The 22,122-nt window shown below is 36.6% G+C and overlaps 1 long non-coding RNA gene across 1 annotated transcript; it reads right to left on the bottom strand.

The window, feature by feature from the left end:
- Nucleotides 1-20,031: 20,031 nt before the first annotated feature.
- LOC128286672 (uncharacterized) lies at nucleotides 20,032-21,347 on the bottom strand. The gene is made up of 3 exons (XR_008277291.1): nucleotides 21,236-21,347; nucleotides 20,210-20,278; nucleotides 20,032-20,120 (listed from the first exon to the last, which is right to left on the bottom strand). It is a non-coding gene; the product is annotated as an uncharacterized LOC128286672 (long non-coding RNA).
- Between the last annotated feature and the right edge of the window lie 775 nt (nucleotides 21,348-22,122).

Genomic DNA, 22,122 nt, shown 5'->3' with positions numbered 1-22,122 from the left:
GAGCCTTGATGTGGGTGACTTGGAGCCAGAGGGGATTCAGAGTGGCCATGGTGAATACTTTTGGGTTTGAAAAAGAGACTGGTTTTCTTAAGTTATTTTTAATTACTATTTAATTTTTGGGTTGTAATAAGGCCATTTTAACTTTATTTTCTTCTTTGATTTTTCTGGGATTATATTATTAAAAAAAACTTTAAATTGATGGATACTAATTCAAATGGGCTAGATTTAGGGCGTGATTTCAAAACGATACTTGTTTTTTTTAAAATAACATGACGTCACGAATATTCGATTTACTAAAGATAATCACTCAAAGAAATTTCAACTTGTTATAACCAAGTGTGGCAATATATGTGGGCATGTCTAGGATTGGATCCAATCGGAGAGCTTGGTACTTAAGCAGCCTTCATGGCTCACCTCCTCTGTTATGGATACCTACCTGGTGCCCAGCTTCCATTCACTTGGTTAGTTTGACAAAAGTCAGCTTTTTAAAACACTAAAAAGGGAACACGAGTTTTTGACTTTAAGGTGGTACGTCAGATTCGGCCTTAACGTCTGGGCCGGGTTTGGGGTGCTACATTCAAGCTCGATTGTAAGTCCATTCTTGCCCCGTTTTTAATGATTTTTATATTTTTGAGATTGTTGTAACTTGATTTAGCTATTTCAAGGACTAGTTTGAAAGAAAGGAGAAGTTTAAAATTTTGCCCATGTTAAGATGTATGTATTTTGATGTTTGATGATAGAAAATGCATGTTTGTTTTTTGTAAAATCACTTTTGTAAAGTGATTTTCGGTAGAAATGAAAAATAGGGACTTTTTTTGTAGAAGTCTATAAAATGAGTAGAAAAATATGAATAAATGAAAAATGTGGGCTTTCATGAGTATGAAAAAGTTTTGGCTAGGCTTGGCTTGTGAGGAAATTGAAAGAAATCATTTTAAGAGCCTAGGGACTAAATTGTAAAAATGTCAAAAGGTTAGGGGCAAAAATATAATTTTTGTCATAGTTTGTTTTGGGCTGAATTGAATAATGTGGTGATTAAATAAGTTAAATTTGATATTATAAATCAAGAAAAATGAAGTTCGAGTTTAGACCGAGGAAAGATCAAGGTTGTGGAGTAAATCGAACTAATAGCCATTTTTGTAACTGAGGTAAGTTCATATGTTAAATAAGCTTTAATATAATTGTATTTAAATGCTTTAATATTGCATGAACTGTATGATTGATTGTGTGGACGAGTTTAACTTTACGGACGAGTTCGACAATGGTTCAATAAGCAAGAAATCCCATTTGAACCTTAGGAATAGATTAGGATACAAGTGACATGTCATTAGGGTTATCATGTGTTACGTGACTATGTGATCCAGGTGTTGGTTGTAACACCCCGAACCCGTGACCGTCGCCGGTGTCGGACACGAGGGGTTAACGGGCCAAATCCTCTCAAAGTACCAACCAATTTGGCATTTCCAGACAGGCTGGAAAACTGCGTCACTGTCGCCTTAAAAATCATATCTCGAGTTCCAAAACTCAGAAACTGATTCCGTAAATTTTATCTGAATTTAGACTCATATATCCATCCATGGATTTATTTCTAGAATTTTCGGTCAGGCCAATTGGTACAGTTTATTAGTTAAAGTCACCCATGTTACAGGGGTCGACTACACTGACCTTTGTGCGTTACAACTTGAATATCTCTCTGTACAGGGCTTTAATACTGGTACCGATTGTTTCTAATAAAACTAGACTCAAAATGGGATCTGCACATATAAGGCATGACTTGTAATTCTTTCTGGATAATTTATAGTAAATTTTCAAAGTCGCGACAGGGGACCCAGAAACCGTTCCGGCCCTGTCTCACGAGAACTTTAATATCTCTCAGTATACTGCTCATATGGTCGTTTCGTTTCGTCCATATAAAAATAGATTCATCAAGGTTCAATTTCATAATTTATTTAATATTTAATTCTACTTCTACTATTTTTAGTGATTTTTCAATCTCATCTCACTGCTGCTGTCCGCAACAGTTACTGCAGTAGACTATGCCAATTTCATGAATCTTTCCTTGGCCCTAAATCATCCATCATACATGACACAAATTATGGCCACCTTATCAAAATTAAAGTTTCTAAGACTCGTGGCTATAGGTTCTAGCATCCCACTCGACGACCACATAGGCCATTTCACATGGCTTAAAGTTTACAACCCACAATTCAACAAAATATAATAGCCTATACATGCCAATTGTTCTCCTAGTTCAACTACGAAGACAATACCAAAAGGTCTCCAGCCGGTGTGATGACTTCAACGACGGTTCCGAGCACGCAACAATACGAGTCCAAGAGACCTAAAATGGGTGACAAGAAAACACCGAGTGAGTTTATAACTCAGTAAGTCATAAGCACTTTACAATTATCCATTAGCTAAATTCATCACAAAGTGAAACAATGAAACAAGGCTAGGTACTTCATCCATATCGAACTATACCATAATTCCTTGGACCTTTCGGTTCAATCTCATACCAAGCCATACATCCACATTTCATATTTATACGATAAGATATTTGAGGCATTTTCACACACTAACTCATTTTCACCACAATCACACAATTGCAATCATCACATAGATTTAAAGCTTACCAAGCTCAACCCCGAGCATGAACATATTGCCTATTCGTCATGAGCTCAAGGTACTTACCCGATTTGCTGTCCGGGATTAACTCGATAATGTCGCACACTCAGTGCCAATTGTAATACAAGAGCATATAGTGAATCCGCACACTTAGTGCTATATATTTTCAGCTCGCACACTTAGTGCTATATATTTTCAGCTCGCACACTTAGTGCTATAGAATCAAACTCGCACACTTAGTGCTGTACAATTTTAAACCCGCACACTTAGTGCCAATCTTGTCACCGTGTCCATTTATACCCGCACACTTAGTGCCGTGACCAATACCTTATGCATTTTGCTGCCTTTATACATTCAACAATGGCATCATTCCATACACATACATTTTCATTTACACATCAATTCATTAAACACAATTGCATATATATTATGATCATTTAAATCAATACCAAATATATGCTTAATGACTTACCTCGGATGTTGTCGCACGCTTTTCAATGGCTATTCAATTACTTTGTCTTTCCCTTGTCCAACTTTGATCCTTTGAGTTCTTGAGCTAGTTCACACAAATTTAACTTATTAAAACCTCATTATGCTAGCTTATGGCCGAATATGACAAGGAGTTTAAATGGTCATATGGCCACCCTTTTGCTTGGATACACATTGGTCATGCACATTTTATATTACATCAAGCAATTCAATACAATTCATTCAAGCATCAAGGAAAAGCTAAGGCCATCAATAGGCTACCTAAGGCGGAATATACACATCAACATATGTATTCGTTCATGTGGCCGAACATACACATCCATGTTAAGGCCGATTTCCACACTTGATACATTCAACAAGTAAGGTCGCTTGTATCGACTTAACACCAATTTGATTCAAGTTCACAACTAGGCTAGTATGCATATATACACTAGTAAATCAAACACTAACATTTGTACTTCACCTTACTAGCACTTCTCATTCAAATGACATGAACAACAAACATAGTTTCCTTTTATTTCCTACCATGGCCAAATGCCATACAACACCATACCATGCATCATTACAAGCTTTACTTTTAGCATGCAAATAACATCCACAAATCCACCTTAGTTGAACCTTAACTCATCTTCATGCCTCACCACCACAACATCAAACATCAAACATCAATGATACCAAGAAGACAACACCCATGGCCGAATATCATCCCCATTTCATGGTAAAGGTTTAGACCATGGGTTAGGTGGAACTCAAACTATCAACTAAAAACATGCATAAATCTTATGGATAACATCAACATACCTTAGTCTAGCAAACTCCCATGACTGATTTTCTCAAGCTTCCCCCCCCCTTTCTTCTTAGTACATTCGGCCAAGCAAGGAGAAAATGAGAGAATGAACACTTTTTTTTTCCTTTCTTTCTTTGTTTTTGTTTCTCTCATGTACTGCAGGGGGAAGCATCCACACTCTTTTTTTTTTTTTATCATCATTTTCTTTTTCCATTTCTTTAATGCTAACTTTCTTATTTTATTGTTTCCTACATGCATCACTAGTCTAACATGTTGGAGACATGTTTCCACCCATAGCATGGCCGGCCATCATGCTTCATTTTGGCTAATTTGACATGCAAGGACAACACTTTCCCACATGTATTAATAGGCCACCTTACATTTGCCTAGCACATTTCTAAATTTTCTCACATAAGTCCTATTTGATAAAAATTCACTTACAATTAACAAAATCCAAACATGAAATTTTCACACATGCATATATACATATAATGAGCATCAATTATGATGGTTAATTATTATTATGACTCGGTTTAGTGGTCCCGAAACCACTTTCCGACTAGGGTCAATTTAGGGATGTCACATTGGTCACGTACGTCCTACCGGTAGTTGAGTATACCTGCATATGTTACAATTACTTGACAACTTGTGTGAGTAGCACCGAGTAGCTACTTCTTGACTGACAGCTTGTGTGAACAGGCCTGTTGATTGGCTCGAGAGTGAGCAATTATGCTATATGAGATTGAGGTAGCACTGGCTACTATGTGGCACTTAGTGTGCAAGGTCCCCAAGTATCCGACATTATTATTCCAAGTGGTTCACGAGTATGTCAAAAATGAGAATAAGTGTAAATTTGTTACGATATGGTATAGATATGTCCTCGAAGCTTATGATTATAAATTCATGAAATGATGATTTCAAGGTAAGTTGTGATGAAAGTGAATTATGATCATGAGATTATGGTAAATTATGTTATCTTATGTTATATTACTTGTATGATTAATGTATAGTAAGGTTGCTTATTTCTTCATACGAGCTTACTAAGCTATATAGCTTACTCCGTTTTATTCTCAATGTTTTATAGTGTCACCAAGTTAGCTCGGGATTAGAGATCACCGATAGTCGCATCACACTATCAAACTGTCCTTTGGGTACCAATGATGTTAAACATTTTGAGTATATGGCATGTATAGGGACTTAGTCATTTTTTTAAATGTGTCATTTGATTTGGCCAAATGTATCGGCTTATATTTGTTTAAGGTGATGTGGTATTTAACCATGTAATTGGCTTATTTTGGCTGAAATGATTGTAAGCCCATTTATATAAGCATATGTGTTAATGTCTTCTTGTTTTTGTGTTTTGTAATGGGTTGCTATATGTTTATTATGGTTAAATGTCTTGTTGTGAAATGGATGAGATGGGTGCTTTGGTGTGTTAGGAAATTTAAGTAGAATTATGCATGATGAAAGTATTCATGTTGATACTTGTGAATGTGAGTTTGGTATGAATTGATTTGGTAAACTATGCTATAGTAAATATGCTAAGTGTTGGTAATGAATGATATGATTTAGTCTTGATTATGAATGGTTTGGTTGTTTAAACATGCCATGGATTATGCCATTGAACTTGTGCGTGTGCAGGTGTAAATGAGGGTGACAAATGGTTTGTAAATAGCCTTTATTTTGTCCACACGGGTAGACACACGGGCGTGTGTCTAGGTTGTGTGTGACACACAGTCTGCCCCATAGGCATGTGTTCTGTCTGTGTGTCCCCTACACCTTAATTTTGAGAAATAGAATGCTCAAAATTGAGCATACGAGCAGAGACACGAGCGTGTGTCTTAGTCGTGTGAGGGACACAGCTTGGCACACGGGCATGTGACTTGGCCGTGTGACATTAATTTGTTCATGCATTGCAAAACAGAGACTTACACGGGTTAGGGACACGGGCATGTGTGACCACACGGCTTGCCCACACGAGCGTGTCCCAAAACCACATGAGCGTGTGACCTCTATTTATAGTAAAAGTTTTCTAAGCTTTATAAAAATTGCTTGAGTTCTCGGTTTAGTCTCAGACCACTTCCAAAGCATGTTTTGGGTCTCGTAGGCTCGTATTAGGGACTTTATGGTTGAACGCAAATGATTTTAATTTGGATACAAACTTATAACTCGGAATTGTATGTTTTCTTGTGATGTGAGTCCAGTAATGCCTCGTATCCTGTTCCGGCATTGAATACAGATAAGGGTGTTACATTTAGTGGTATCAGAACTACGGTTTAGTCAATTCTCGGACTAACGTAGCGTGTGTGAGAGTCTAGCTATACATGCCATATCTAATTTGTGATAGTGTGATGACTCCTGACAATTTAAATTGTGATTTCATAGAGTAAATGGATCCCAACCTAAAGGTAGCTGACGATGTTGAAAGTAATGCGCTGGCTGGCTCCCGCCAAAGGGACAGCGCCATTTGAAAGTAGACCAATAACGGTTAGTCAGGGAGCAGAAGCTAGAGAAGACTTTTTCCAAAGGATAAATGAATGGTTTTCCAATTTTGTTCAAAAAAATCTAGCTGCCCAACATCCTCCACCCCTACCTAACCCCCAATCGGTTCCTATAGCTCCCTAAGGTGTGGAATTGGTAAGACTGAACAAGCCTCCAGTTGATAAGATTCATAAGTAAGGGGCCAAAGAATTTAGAGCTAATATTAACGATGATCTCGAGAGAGCAGAGTTTTGGCTTGAGAACTCTATCAGGGTATTTGATGAGCTCTCTTGCACACCAAATGAGTGGTTGAAATGTGCTATACCACTTTTGAGAAACATAGCGTATCAGTGGTGGAATACTCTTGTGTCCGTGGTACCGAGGGAATGAGTTACATGGTAATTCTTTCAAGATGAGTTTAGAAAGAAATATATCAGTCAGTGGTTCATTGATCAGAAACGTAAAGAGTTCCTAGAGCTGAAACAGGGTCACATGTCTGTGACTGAGTAGAAGTGAGAGTTTGTTAGCCTCAGTAAGTATGCTTGGGAATGTGTTTCTACCAAGGCTATCATGTGTAAGAGATTCAAAGATGGGTTGAATGCGGATATCAGACTGTTAGTTGGAATTTTAAAGTTGAAGGAATTTGTCGTGTAGGTCGATCGAGCTTGCAAAGCCGAAGAGTTGAGCAAAGAAAAGAGAAAGGCTGAGTTTGAGGTAGAGACTCAAGAAAAATACAGATAAATAAGTCATTTCAATCTTTATCAAAGAAGTTGAGGGATTTGTACACTCGTTCTAGTGCTTCAACTGGGTATCCCAACAGAGATCATAGGAAATAGTATTCGGGTTTAAGGCCCAAACTACATCAATAGCGAGCGTTGGTAATGCTAGGTCTAGTAGACCTGAATGTCAACACTGTGATAGACGGCATCCTAGTGAATGTAGGATGAATAACCGGGCTTGCTTTAAATGTGGCTCCCAAGATCACTTTATTCTAGATTGCCTTGAAATGACTGAAAAAGATAATTTTTAGAATGTAAGGCCAAGTAACACTGCCACTAAAGGAAGACCACCAAGAAATACTGGGAGTGGGAACAGTAGTAGAGGTGTGACGAAAGAGTTAACTGTGAGATCATAGGTGAGAGCTCCTACTAGAACTTACTCTATTCACGCCTACAAAGATGCGTCATCCCCTGATGTTATCACCGGTACATTTTCTTTCTATAATACTAATGTAGTTGCATTGATTGATCCTGGATCGACTCATTCTTTTATTTGCATTAATTTGGCATCTAGTAAGAATTTGCTTGTTAAGTCTACTGAGTATGTGATTAAAGTGTCGAACCCCTTAGGCAAATATCTTCTATTTGATAAAGTTTGCAAAAGTTGTCATTTAATGATTCGGGGTCACTACTTTGCTTCTGACTTAATGCTTTTACCATTTGATGAGTTCGATGTAATTCTCGGAATGGATTGGTTGACTCTACATGATGTCGTAGTGAGTTGTAGACAAAAGATTATTGAATTGAAATGTCAAAATAATGAAATTCTTCAGATTGAACCGGAGAGTCGGGTGAGTTGCCTATTGTGATTTCATTCAGAGGTATGTAAGAAAAGGTTGTGAAGCTTATCTTGCATATATACTGAATAAGAATGTGTCTGAATGAATATTGAATTTGTTCTAGTAGTTTGTGAATATCCAGATGTGTTCAGAAAGGAGTTGCCTAGATTACCAACGATCAGAGAGATTGACTTTACTATTGATTTAGTACCGGGAAATTCACTGATATTGATAGCTTTGTATAGAATGGCTCCGACCAAATTGAAAGAATTGAAGTCTTAATTGCAAGAGTTGACATATAAGAGTTTTGCGAGATTGAGTTTTTCACCCTGAGGTGCACCAGTGTTATTCGTTAAGAAGAAAGATGGATCCATGAGAATTTGTGTAACAGCCCGATTTAGACCCTAATCAGAACGGTGGTTTCGGGACCACGAATCCGAGTCAGAAAAATATTTAAAATTTATTTTCTATGTTTATTTTGTGTGAATTTATATATGTGAAATTTTTGTGATTTAATTTTGTCGTTTAGGTGTCCGATTAAATAAAATGACTTAATCGCGTAAATTGAAAAGTGGGTAGTTTATTTTGTAAAGGGCTTATTTGTTAATGGCTTTCTAAGTGGGGGTATTTATGGTGAAATTATCCCATTATATATATAATGTTGGACGGTAGTGGATGATTTTTATAATATATTAACTAAAGTTAAAAAGAAAAAAAAAGGTAAAATAATAATAAGTTAATGTATGTTATTATATTATAAAATAAAAAGCCATATCCATGTTATTTCTTCATCCTTGCACCGAAACTAAAACAAAGAGAAAGAAAGAAAACAAAGTAGGGTTCGGCCTTATTCAAGCTTGATTAAGGTAAGTGTTTAGCTTGGTTTTTGATAATTTTTACGTTTTTGAGATCGTTGCTTCGAGTACTACAAAACCCATGCTTAATTTTTTTTTATTTTGATGAATATTTTGAGTTGTGCCATTGTTGATAGCTTGTGATTTTTTTGGTTTGATGATGAAAAATGAAAGATATGTTTTAGCTTAACATATTTTGTATTGGAATTTTTGATAATTTTGAGTAATTAGGACTTAATTGTAAAAATAATAATTTGTGAGGCTAAAATGTTAAATTAATGAAATATATGGACTCGTATGGTAATGGGTAAGATTCGGCTAAACATGGGTAATTGGAAATTTTGTGTATTTTGTGTTTTATGCAATAGGGACTAAATTGTAAAAATTATAAATGTTAGGGGAAAAATGGTAATTTACCCATTTATGTGTTTTTGGACTAAATTGAATGAAAATATGTTTGAATGAGCTTAATTTGAATATTTTTAGATCAAGAACTAAAGAAATCAGATTTGGATCGGGGAAAAACAAAAGTTGTCGACTAGCCGCCTGATTCCGTTTTGTACCGTCCGAGGTAAGTTCATAAGCAAATAGACGTGTTTATTAGTAAATTAATGTTATAATTATATGCTGTTATGGAATGTTAGAATTTAATTGTGCTATGGCCGAATATGTATAAATGTCGCTACCACGCTTTCGAGTTCAATTCGACCGAGATACGAAGTCCAAAAGCCCCGTATGAACCTTAGGAATAGTTAGGATACATATGTCATGACATAGGATTCTGATATATGTGTGCGAGTAAGACCATGGCATCGATATGTGGTTCCGATATGTGTTTACGAGTAAGACCCTGTCTGGGACAGTGGCATCGGTACGTGGCTACATGCAAGACCACGTCTGGGACGTTGGCAATGTACGACTTTTGTAATTATCTGAGTGTCCTATCCAATTCTGAATGGTTCATTGGGTAGAGCTATAATGAGAACGAATGTGTAAAACAAACTATAGATCAGGTAAGAATTTATTTGTCATTTATTTGAACAAAGGTAAGTAAACACCTCGGTTATTTGTTACAAATTTTGTAAGTATAAGTTTTAAAATATATATATGTATGATATGTGTATTTATTTTGTGATTGACTAGTAAGCATGTTGTAATAGTTCTTATGTGTATGTGATTAAGTGATGAGGTACATATTCGCTTATATGGTTAATACATACAAGTGGAAGCATAATAAATCACATAAGTTTTGTGTTTGTATGTGTAAACTAAGTATTATTATATATTAGGTTATGAAGATTAAAAGCAATTTATATGAATTTTGGTGATATAAATATTCGGTCAAGGTGATAATATAAAAAATAATAATAAATAAAAAGAAATATTTATTATATGCTTAAATACACACTTAGTATGAATTTATGTATTTATAAACTATTGGATCTACATGTGGTATGATAAAATAATTTGGTTCTGTTTAGTTATATTAATTAATTTTATTTGATTGTTTGATTGCTTAAAACTTACTAAGTTGTGATAGCTTATTCTGTTTGTTGTGTTTACTCTATTTTATAGATTTTGGAATCAAGCTATAAGCTCGGGGATTGTCAGCCAATCTCGTCACACTATCCACAACTTTGGTACCTTTAAACTGAACTTGAATTATGGCATGTATAGGCTGGTTTTGAGGTTATATACTTTGGAAATGAATGCATATATAAAAGCCATGCGAAGATGGCTAAATTTTATTATATAAATTCAATCATCTTAGGCATGGGTTATGTTTATCTTAGTTTGTGGCTATGTGTTATGTATATATATAAAGTTTGTGATAAGTACTATGTGCTGGAGAGTGGCTTGCTTATACTGCTTAGATTTAGTCTTATATGTTTTATTAATTATAATTTTTGGATGTGTTTGGCTTGAGTTGTTCGGTGATCAAAATTTTGCGTGTATATGTGGTTTTAAATAATATATTTTGGCTATGATAGATAATAAAGGTGATTTGTTTTTGTAATAATAGTTAGGTTATGAAGGAATTATTAAATATGTTAGTTAAAGTGATGATATTTGTATATTAGCTTGATATGTGCGGTTGTTGAAAGGGTAAGTGATGGATGTGGTTAAAGACTTATACAGGTGAGGTAAATTGTTACCTAATTAGGCTAGAAGGCTTTTGGAATGATGTTTTGGTATATTCAGTTATAGGATATGTTTGGATGAAATGGTCTAGTTAAATTGAGATTCGGCACATGTTTGTATAAATATTTATGCTCAAAATAAAATGACTTGCTTGTGACTTGATAGTTGCCGGGATAATGTTTTGATTTATAATGTGACATTGTGATATGCATATATACGCTTTCAAGTAAATATATATATATATATATATATTCATGTTTTAGGTTTATTTTTACTTGTGGTTCGGCAAAGGTAAACTTTGTTAGTTAATTTGATAGAAGGCCAACAAAATTTTGTACCGATCTCTCACGATATATATATTACTATAATATTTATGGATTACTTGAGTAGTTTAATTATTTGTAAGGAACTAATTTGTGGTTGCTCATTCATGGTGTGCGAATGATGCTTATATAACTATAGAACATTTTACGCATATAATGCTCATGGTTATAAAAGTTAAAAAAAAAATGTTGCATGTTTCCTTATTGGAATTATTTGATTAGTTTAATTCTTATTTCTTATGTAATATTAAATTGAAGCATGATAGTTGATTTAAAATTTTTATTAGTTAAATTACGATAGAAGTTGATCTGAGATTTATGTTAACCGGTAATGCCTCATAACCCTAATCCAGCGACGGGTATAGGATAAGGGTGTTACATTTTATTGGTATCAGAGCTACGATTTGGTCAGTTCTAGGACTATGTAGCATGTGTGAGATTAGCTATACATGTCATAATTATATATTGTTATAGTGTGATGACTTCTGACATTTGAAATGCGTTTTCATATAGTAAATAGATCCCGACAGAGCTGTAGCTGATGATGTCGAGAGTGTAGCGCCTGCTCCTACGCAAGGGACAACATAAGTTGATTCTCGACTGACTTCGAGTATTCCGGAAGGTGAGGCTAACCAAGCCTTCTACCAAATGATGAATGACTGGTTCGCTCAATATATCCGGACTAACCCGGCTGCACAACAACCTCCACCCCTGACTAATCCATCTTCTGTGCCTGCTGTACCTCAAGTAAGTGATCCATTGCAAATGAATAGACCACCTGTTGATAAAATCAGAAAACATGGAGCTGAAGAGTTTAAAGCCACTGATGATGATGACGCTGAGCGGGCTGAGTTCTGGCTTGATAATACCATCCGTGTGTTTGATGAGTTGTCCCACACTCTAGATGAATGTTTAAAATGTGCTATATCCCTACTTCGAGACACAGCATACCACTGGTGGAACACCCTAGTAGTTCCGAGAGAGCAGGTGACTTGGGAATTCTTTCAGACTGAGTTCCGTAAGAAATATATCAGTCAGAGATTTATTGACCAGAAGCGTAAAGAATTTTTGGAGCTGAAACAGGGTAGGATGACAGTGACGGAATACAAACAGAAGTTCGTGAGACTCAGTCAGTATGCTTGAGAGTGTGTTTCTACTGAAGCTATAATGTGCAAAAGATTTGAATATGGACTGAATGAAGATATCAAACTATTAGTTGGCGTACTTGAGATAAAAGAGTTTGTGGTACTGGTTGAGCGAGCCTCCAAAGCTGAAGAGCTCGGGAAAGAGAAAAGAAAAGCTGACTTTGAAGCTAGAGATGCACGTAAAAGAACATCTGGTAAGTCATTCCAGTCGGCATCAAAGAAGTTCCGAGATGATTTTAGCCATTCTAAAGCCACTTCAGGTTACTCCAGACGGGATCAGAATAGACCACTAGTGAGCTCAAGAGCTACCTTAGTAACGAGTGTGGGTAATGTCAGATAAATCAACCTGAGTGTAAGCACTATGGTAAATGACATCCCGATAGTTGCAGGTTACATGATCGGGCTTGTTTTAGATACGAATCAATAGATTATTATATTTGAGATTGCCTAATGTTAACCGAGAAAATCCAGTGCAGAATACAAGATCGGGTAACACTGCAGCTCGAGGTAGACAACCCAGAAATGTTGGTAATACGAGTGGCAGTCAGAGAGGGACTAAAGATGCGGTAATCAGATCTGAGGCTCGTGCACCTGCTAGAGCTTATGCTATACGTGCACGAGAGGAGGCTTCATCCCCAGATGTTATTACTGGTACATTTACTCTTTATGATACTAATGTAATTGCATTGATTGATCCTGGTTCTACTCATTTATATGTATGTGAGATATTAGTATTCAGTAAGACTCTGTCTGTTGAGTCTACTGAGTTTGTGATTAGAGTGTCAAACCCCTTGGGCTGGTTTGTTATGGTTGATAAAGTGTGTAAGAATTGTCCCTTGATGGTTCGAGATCTGTGCTTTCCGGTTGATTTGATGTTGTTGCCATTTGATGAGTTCGATATAATTTTGGGTATGGATTGGCTGACTTTACATGATGCTGTTGTGAACTGCAAAATGAAGACCATTGATCTACGGAGCTAAAAGGATGAAATTATCTGGATTGAATCTAGTGATTTGTATGGGTTACCAGCAGTGATTTCTTCGATGTTAGCTCAGAAATATGTGAGAAAAGGGTGTGAAGCTTATTTTTCCTATGTGCTTGATAGTAAAGCAGCTGAAAGAAACATTGAATCAGTACCTATTGTATGTGAGTATCCGGATGTTTTTTCAGAAGAATTACCGGGTTTGCCGCCTATTCGGGAAGTAGACTTTGGTATTGAGTTAATGCCTGGGATGAATCCGATGTCCATAGCTCCGTACAGAATGGCACCTATAGAATTAAAAGAATTGAAAGCTCAATTACAAGAATTGGCAGATAGAGGTTTCACGCGACCGAGTTTCTCTCCGTGGGGTGCACCTATGTTGTTTGTGAAAAAGAAAGATGGAACTATGAGAATGTGCATCGATTACAGATAGCTTAATAAGGTGACTATAAAGAATAAGTATCCGTTGCCATGGATTGATGATCTGTTTGACCAACTGAAAGGGGCGATAGTATTTTTGAAGATAAATTTGAGATCAGACTACTATCAGTTGTGAGTTAAAGGTTCAGATGTGCCGAAGATTGCTTTTAGAACGAGGTACGGACACTATGAATTTTTGGTTATGCCTTTCGGACTCACTAATGCACCTGCTGTTTTCATGGATTTGATGAATTGGATCTTCAGACCGTATCTGGACCAGTTTGTGGTTGTATTTATAGATGACATTTTGATTTACTCTCGTGATGAAGCTGAACATGTCAAACATTTGAGACTTGTGTTGCAGACCTTACGAGATAAGCAGTTGTATGCAAAATTCAGTAAATACGAGTTCTGGTTAAGTGAAGTTAGTTTTCTGGGTCATGTAGTATCAGCATCGAGTATTCGAGTTGATATAAGCAAAATTTCAGCTATACTGGATTGGAAACCTCTGAAGAATGTTTCTGAAGTTCGAAGCTTTCTAGGACTTGCTGGTTATTATAGAAGGTTCGTGAAACGTTTCTTTATGATTGCAGCCCCGATGACAAAGCTATTGTGAAAAAATGTTAAGTTACAGTGGTTAGAGAAGTGCCAGAAAAGCTTCGATCAGTTGAAAGCCCTTTTGACAGAAGCTCCAGTGCTAGTTCAGCCAGAATCAGGTAAAGAATTTGTTATTTATAGTGATGCATCGTTAAATGGTTTGGGTTGTGTTCTGATGCAGGAAGGCAGAGTGATAGCTTATGCCTCGAGACAGTTGAAGCCACATGAAACGAATTATCCAACACATGACCTGGAACTGGCAACCATTGTGTTTGCGTTGAAAATTTGGCGTCATATCTGTTTGGTGAGAAATGTCATGTTTATTCTGATCATAAAAGCCTGAAATACTTGATGACTCAGAAAGATCTAAATTTGAGACAACGCTGATGGTTAGAATTGCTAAAAGACTACGAGCTTGTGATTGACTATCACCCGGGAAAGGCTAACGTTGTTGCTGATGCTTTAAGCCAAAAATCATTGTTTGCTTTGCGTGTAATGAATACGCATTTGGCTATGTCTGATGATGGTTCGATAGTGGCTGAATTGAAAGCTAGACCATTGTTTGTTCAACAAATATGTAATGCCCAGAAAGTTGATAATGAATTGGTTGCGAAACGAGGTCAGTGTGTGACGGATGCTGATCCAGAGTTCAGAGTTGATGCTGATGACTGTTTGAGGTTTAGAGACCGAATATGCATCCCTAGGAATTCAGAATTGATTTTGGTGATTTTGAATAAAGCTCACAGCAGTTGGTTATCTGTTCACCCAGGTAGTACAAAGATGTATAATGATCTAAAACAACTCTATTGGTGGCCTGGCATGAAACGAGACATCTCTGACTTTGTTGCAAGATGTTTAGTCTATCAACAAGTAAAAGCCGAGCATCAGGTACCTTTAGGGTTACTTCATCCGATCATGATACCTGAGTGGAAATGGGATAGAGTTACGATGAATTTTGTATCTGGTTTACCGTTGACACTGAGCAAGAAAGATACAATCTGGTTTGTTGTTGATAGATTGACCAAATCGGCTCATTTTGTCCCGATACGTACAGACTACACACTTGATAAGCTGGCTAAATTGTATGTTTCTCAGATTGTGAGACTACATGGTGTGCCTATATCTATTGTTTCGGATAGAGATCCGAGATTTACATCACGATTTTGGAAGAAATTGCAAGATGCACTAGGTACGAAATTACATTTCAGTACTGCTTTCCATCCTCAAACAGATGGCCAATCTGAGCGAATCATACAGATACTTGAGGATATGTTGAGATGTAGCTTTCTCGAGTTTGAAAGTATGTGGGAATGATACTTGCCTCTGATTGAATTTGCGTACAATAATAGCTATCAATCGAGTATTAAAATGGCACCTTATGAAGCTTTGTATGGTCAAAAATGCCGTACGCCATTGTACTGGACTGAGCTCAGTGAAAATAAGATATACGGGGTTGACTTGATTAGAGAAACTAAATAGAAAGTGAAAGTGATCCGTGAAAGTTTGAAAGGAGCGTTAGATCGTCAGAAATCTTACGTGGACTTGAAACGTAAAGATATAGAGTTTCAAATTGGAGATAAAGTTTTCTTGAAAGTCTTACCATGGAAGAAAATACTCAGAATCGGTCCTAAAAGCAAATTGAGTCCAAGATTTATTGGGCCGTATGAGGTAATAGAGCGTATTGGGCCAGTTGCTTATAGATTATCGTTGCCACCTGAGTTAGAAAAGATCCAGAATGTATTCCACGTTTTGATGCTTCGGAGGTATCGATCTGATCCTTCTCATGTGATCAGTCCGTCTGAGATTGAAATTCAGCCTGATATGACCTACGAAGAAGAACCGATTCGTATTTTGACTCGTGAGACTAAAGAGTTACGGAATAAAAAGATCTCGTTAGTTAAAGTATTATGGCATAAGCATGAAGTTGAGGAAGCAACATGGGAGCCAGAAGATACAATCAAAGAACGTTATCCAAACCTATTCACTGGTAAGATTTTCGGGGACGAAAATCCCTAAGGGGGGAGAGTTGACGGTGGTTTCGAGACCACGAATCCAAGTCAAAAAAATATTTAAAAAATATTTTATATGCTTATTTTGTGTGAATTTATATCTGTGAATTTTTTGTGATTTAATTTTGTCGTTTAGGTGTCCGATTAAATAAAAGGACTTAATTGCGTAAATTGAAAAATGGGTAGTTCATTTTGTAAAGGGCTTATTTGTTAATGGCTTTCTAAATGGGGGTATTTATGGTGAAATTATCCCATTATATATATAATTTTGGATGGTAGTGGATGATTTTTATAATATATTAACTAAAGTTAAAACGAAAAAAAAGGTAAATAATAATAAGTTAATGTATGTTATTATATTATAAAATAAAAAGCCATATCCATGTTATTTCTTCATCTTTGCACTGAAACTAAAACAAAGAAAAAGAAAGAAAACAAAGTAGGGTTCGACCTTATTCAAGCTAGATTAAGGTAAGTGTTCAGCTCGGTTTTTGATATTTTTTACATTTTTGAGATTGTTGCTTCGAGTACTACAAAACCCATGCTTAAATTTTTTATTTTGATGGATATTTTGAGTTGTGCCATTGTTGATAGTTTGTGGTTTTTGTGGTTTGATGATGAAAAATGAAAGATATGTTTTAGCTTAACATATTTTGTATTGAAATTTTTGATAATTTTGAGTAATTAGGACTTAATTGAAAAAATAATAATTTGAGGGACTAAAATTTGAAATTAATGAAATATATGGACTCGTATGGTAATGGGTAACATTCGGCTAAACATGGGTAATTGGAAATTTTGTGTATTTTGTGTTTTGAATAATAGGGACTAAATTGTAAAAATTATAAATGTTAGAGGTAAAATGGTAATTTACCTATTTATGAGTTTTTGGACTAAATTGAATGAAAATATATTTGAATGAGCTTAATTTGAATATTTTTAGATCAAGAACTAAAGAAATCAGATTTGGATCGGGGAAAAACGAAAGTTGTCGACTAGTCGCCCGATTCCGTTTTGTACCGTCCGAGGTAAGTTTATAAGCAAATAGACGTGTTTATTAGTAAATTAATGTTATAATTATATGCTGTTATGGAGTGTTAGAATTTAATTTTTCTATGGCTGAATATGTATAAATGTAGCTACCACACTTTCAAGTTCAATTCGACCGAGATACGAAGTCCAAAAGCCTCGTTTGAACCTTAGGAATAGTTAGGATACATATGTCATGACATAGGATTCCGATATATATGTGCGTGTAAGACCATGGCATCAATATGTGGTTCCGATATGTGTTTACGAGTAAGACCCTATCTGGGACAGTGGCATCAGTATGTGGCTACATGTAAGACCACGTTTGGGACGTGGTAGTGTATGACTTGTGTAATTATCTATGTAACACCCCAAACCCGGCCCAGACGTTATGGCCGAATCTGACGTGCCACATTGGAGTTGAAAACCCACGTTCCGTTTTAGTGTTTTAAAACCATACATTTTATTGAGTTAACAAAGTGTATGGAAGCTGGGCACCGGTAGGTATCCGAGACGAGGAGGTGAGCCATGAAGGTCGCTTAAGTACCAAGCTCTTTAATTGGATCCAATCCTAGACATGCCCACAACCATAGCCACACTTTGTTATATCGAGTTTGAATTTGTTTAAGTGGACGTCTTTGATAAATCGATTAATTGTGGTGTTGAGATATTTTGAAAACAAGTATCATTTTGAAAACACGTCCTAAGTCTAGCCCATTTGAATAATTATTAACCAATTTTTAAAGTTATTAAAATTAAAATAATCCCGAAAAGAAATAAAAGAAAAGTTAAAATTGGCCTTATTACAACCCAAAAATAAATAATAGTTAAAGGAAATTAAATGGAAACCAACACTTTATTTAAAGCCCAAGACGATCACCGTGGCCACTCTGAATCCCCTCCGGCCCAAGTCCCCACATCAAGGCTCACCTGCAAGGTTAAGGAAAGGGGGGTGAGTTTGGAAACTCAGTGTGCAACAAGCCCCTTCAGATCCCAAAACAACAACAGCCTGTTGGGTCTAAGCCCAAATCCAATCTCAAACATGTACTGGGCCATAGCCCTTTTCATATTTCATATTTCATAACACTGGGCCGAAGCCTTTTCAAATTTCATATTACTGGGCCGAAGCCTTTTCTATAAACGGTATGGCCCATAGGCCCATTTCAATATCACATATAATGTCAATGAAAGAATGCAAACCCATTTGGGGAGACTACTCAACCCACCATCCGCTACTCTCCACCCGTACCAACCAGCACACCATGTGGGGATTAACTCGACCCACCCCGCCATAACTCTCCACTGGCAGCATAGCTGCTTTATCATATAACTGAAGGCCTTGCCTCTTTTAATAACTGGGGCAAAAGCCCTTTAATAACTGGGGCGTAAGCCCTTTTGATCACTGGGGCATAAGCCCTTTAATAACTGGGGCATAAGCCCTTTTGATCACTAGGGCATAAGCCCTTTAATAACTGGGGCATAAGCCCTTTTGATAACTGGGGCATAAGCCCTTTAATAACTGGGGCATAAGCCCTTTAATAACTGGGGCATAAGCCCTTTTGCACTTCCTCCATCCATATAAAAACCCAACCCAATGCATTTATGAACATCTCATGTGCATATCATACATATCATGTGCATATCATACATGTCATGTGCATATCATACATATCATGTTTATCAAAATCCCATACATTAAGTTCATATATAAACCCTAGGGGTATAATGGTCACTTTTACCTAGGGGCAAAACGGTCATTTTTATGTTATAAGGGTAATCTTGTAATTCTACCAAAAATTAGGGTTTCCATGTTCATTAACGATTACTAACAATTCATGGGTGCAAATAGTGATTCTGGCCCATTTTTAGCGAAATCGAGTTATTGGGCCTAAAACCCCTAATGGGCCCTATTTTGCCAATTTCGTCATCTAGACCCATTTAGCCTATATCCATAATAGTATTAACAATCTTAACATTCAATTTAACGTTTTCTACCAATTTTACCCAAATGGGCTCGAAAGCCTATTGGGCCCTATTTCAGCCCCTCGAGGCCCAACTTACCGTGAACGCCAAAAACACGTCATTATCGTTTCCATTGTTCCCGATCATCATCTCATCAATTCTAACTAACTAGTGAGCATTCGCTTGCTCACAAGTCCTCGAAATGCCAGAATTTCGGCATTTCGGCTTTTCGGCATTTATCGTTTTAAGCAATGAAAAAGGGTTCGTTACACACTTGATTTGCGATATTCCTTGACGAGATCTCCTATGCGATTTCTCCTATAATCAACCACTTATAGATTAGACCATGTTAATATTAAACCAAATCAAAAACTACCTATTATCATCACTTACACATTCAGCCACCATCCCCAATGGCCCTTGGGTTCATACCTTTGCCGAAGTTGATGACTAGTTTTAGTCACTCCGATGATCCAAGCTTTTCACACACTCCTCGATCGGTAGCCTTTAATCCTCACTAGCACCAACAAACCAAATAACACCAAAAACCCTTTTAGCCTTAGTCGACAGAGGGGTTTTCAGCTTTTCTTAAACCACAAGATACAAATGGAAAGAAGGTTTGAATACTTACCAAGATATCTACTCGTTGAAGAACGTTCCAAATACCTTCCTACCCCATATCCGTTGTGAATCCAACTCAAACGTGCGTAGAAAATAGATCTAAATATTAATTCCCGAATCACTAAAATATGAAGCTTTCGACTTTTTAGCAAATATTAATCTAAGCTATTACGAGGGTTAGTACACACCTGTTACGGGTTGAAGTTGAAATGTTTCCAAAGTCAATCGCCTACGATAACCACCACCTGTCACTCAAACTTAACTAATCCAATATCAATATATGTAAATCCTAAGCACATCATTCATACGGAACATAAGGGCATATTCGTCATTTTACCATATAGGGGTATTACGGTCACTTTACCCTACTGGGGCTTTACGGTCTTTTTACCTTTTAAGGGTATTTTAGTCATTTCATCCTACAAGGGTGTTTTGGTAAATCAACAAACCAAAGGTATTTCAAGTAATTTTATAAACCAATGGTATTTCTATAATTTTAGAAAGTCAAGGGTATTTACGTAACTTTGTAAATCGAGGTATTTTGGTAATTTTACAAATTGAGGGTATTTCGGTAATTTCACAAACCAAGGGTATTTTGGTAATTTTACAAACTAGGGGTATTTTGGTAATTTTACAAACCAAGGGTATTTTAGTAATTTTGTAAATCGAGGTAAAACAAGAATTACAGTAAATCAAGGGTAAAACAAGAATTCTATAAATTGAGGTAAAATGGTAATTCTATAAATCGAGGGTAAAACAGTAATTACGTAAGTCGAGGTAAAACGATAATCATGTAAATCGAGGTAAAACGGTAATTATGTAAATTAGGGTAAAACAAGAATTACAGAATCGGGGTACTTTGGTAATTTTACAAGTCGAAGGTATTTCATAAATTTAGAAATCGAGGTATTTCAAAGATTTTTACAAACTAAGGGTATTTTGGTAATTTTAGTAAACTAAAGTATTCTAAACAGGGATAACAATACGAATGGGCCTAAAGCCTATTCTCGGCCCAAATGGGCCCACACGCTCGTGTGGCCCTTTTAGCCCAAATCTAGCCACAAATATGAGATTCACCTAGCCTAGCCCAATATTTACTACACAATCAAATAACTTATCCAATTGGGCCTGTAGGCCCATTAGGCCCACATGACCCCTTTCTACCATCATGCCCAAGTAGCCATCCTACAGCTAGAGTAGTAAGAAATACACACCTGATAGGAGACTGGAGTTAATCCACACTCCGAGCACCCTTAGCCGACGCCCAACCCAAACGAGCATGCCATACAGCGAAAGGGATCAGCCAAGAAAGGTACCTCTACTCTCCTCATGGTTCTCTCTATTTAAAGCTAGCTTCGCATCCACTCTTATGTTAGCTTCCCGATGTGGGATCCCTCCAACATTAGAGTTTAAATTTAACACCAACTCTTGCCGCCCCCTGTTAGCAAAATAAATGCTCCTTGCTTGCCATGGGATTCGAACCTATGCCTCCCCTTAAATGCTCCACACGCTACTTGCCACTAAGCCACAAGGCTTTTTGTGTCATATTTTATCCCCAATTAATTATAAGGTCTAAAGGCCAAAGTCCAAGTTCCCTTTAAAAACCCAAAATAAATTGCAAGGGCCAAGGCTTGAACCCAGGCTCCCATACAACCTTAATGACGCCACAACCACTAGACTACAAGCTTCTTTGTGTCATTTATTTAACACAATAATTTAAAACCCTCATCCAAGCATCCGGTTTTTTTCACTTAATACCAAAATTTTGCTAAAGCCCAAGTTTGAACCCAAGATTTCTCCAACACTTCTCAAAGCCATTAACCACTAAAGCAAACATTTAATTGTGTCATTTCATTGCACAATTAAATACCTATATAAAACCTCCTTACGAACCCACACTCAAGGCCCAATACTTCTAAGCCCAAATTCGGGGTGTTACAATCTGAGTGTCCTATCCAATTCCGAATGGTTCATCGGGCAGAGGTATAATGAGAATGAATGTGTAAAACAAACTATAGATCAGGTAAGAATTTATTTGTCATTTATTTGAACAAAGGTAAGTAAACACCTTGGTTATTTGTTACAAATTTTGTAAGTATAA

This window comes from Gossypium arboreum, chromosome 13 (assembly GCF_025698485.1).
Source record: "Gossypium arboreum isolate Shixiya-1 chromosome 13, ASM2569848v2, whole genome shotgun sequence".
In the NCBI taxonomy this organism is placed as follows: Eukaryota; Viridiplantae; Streptophyta; class Magnoliopsida; order Malvales; family Malvaceae; genus Gossypium; species Gossypium arboreum.
The sequence above is the reverse complement of the archived record's forward strand: the minus strand, read 5'-3'. Positions and strand labels throughout refer to the sequence as shown.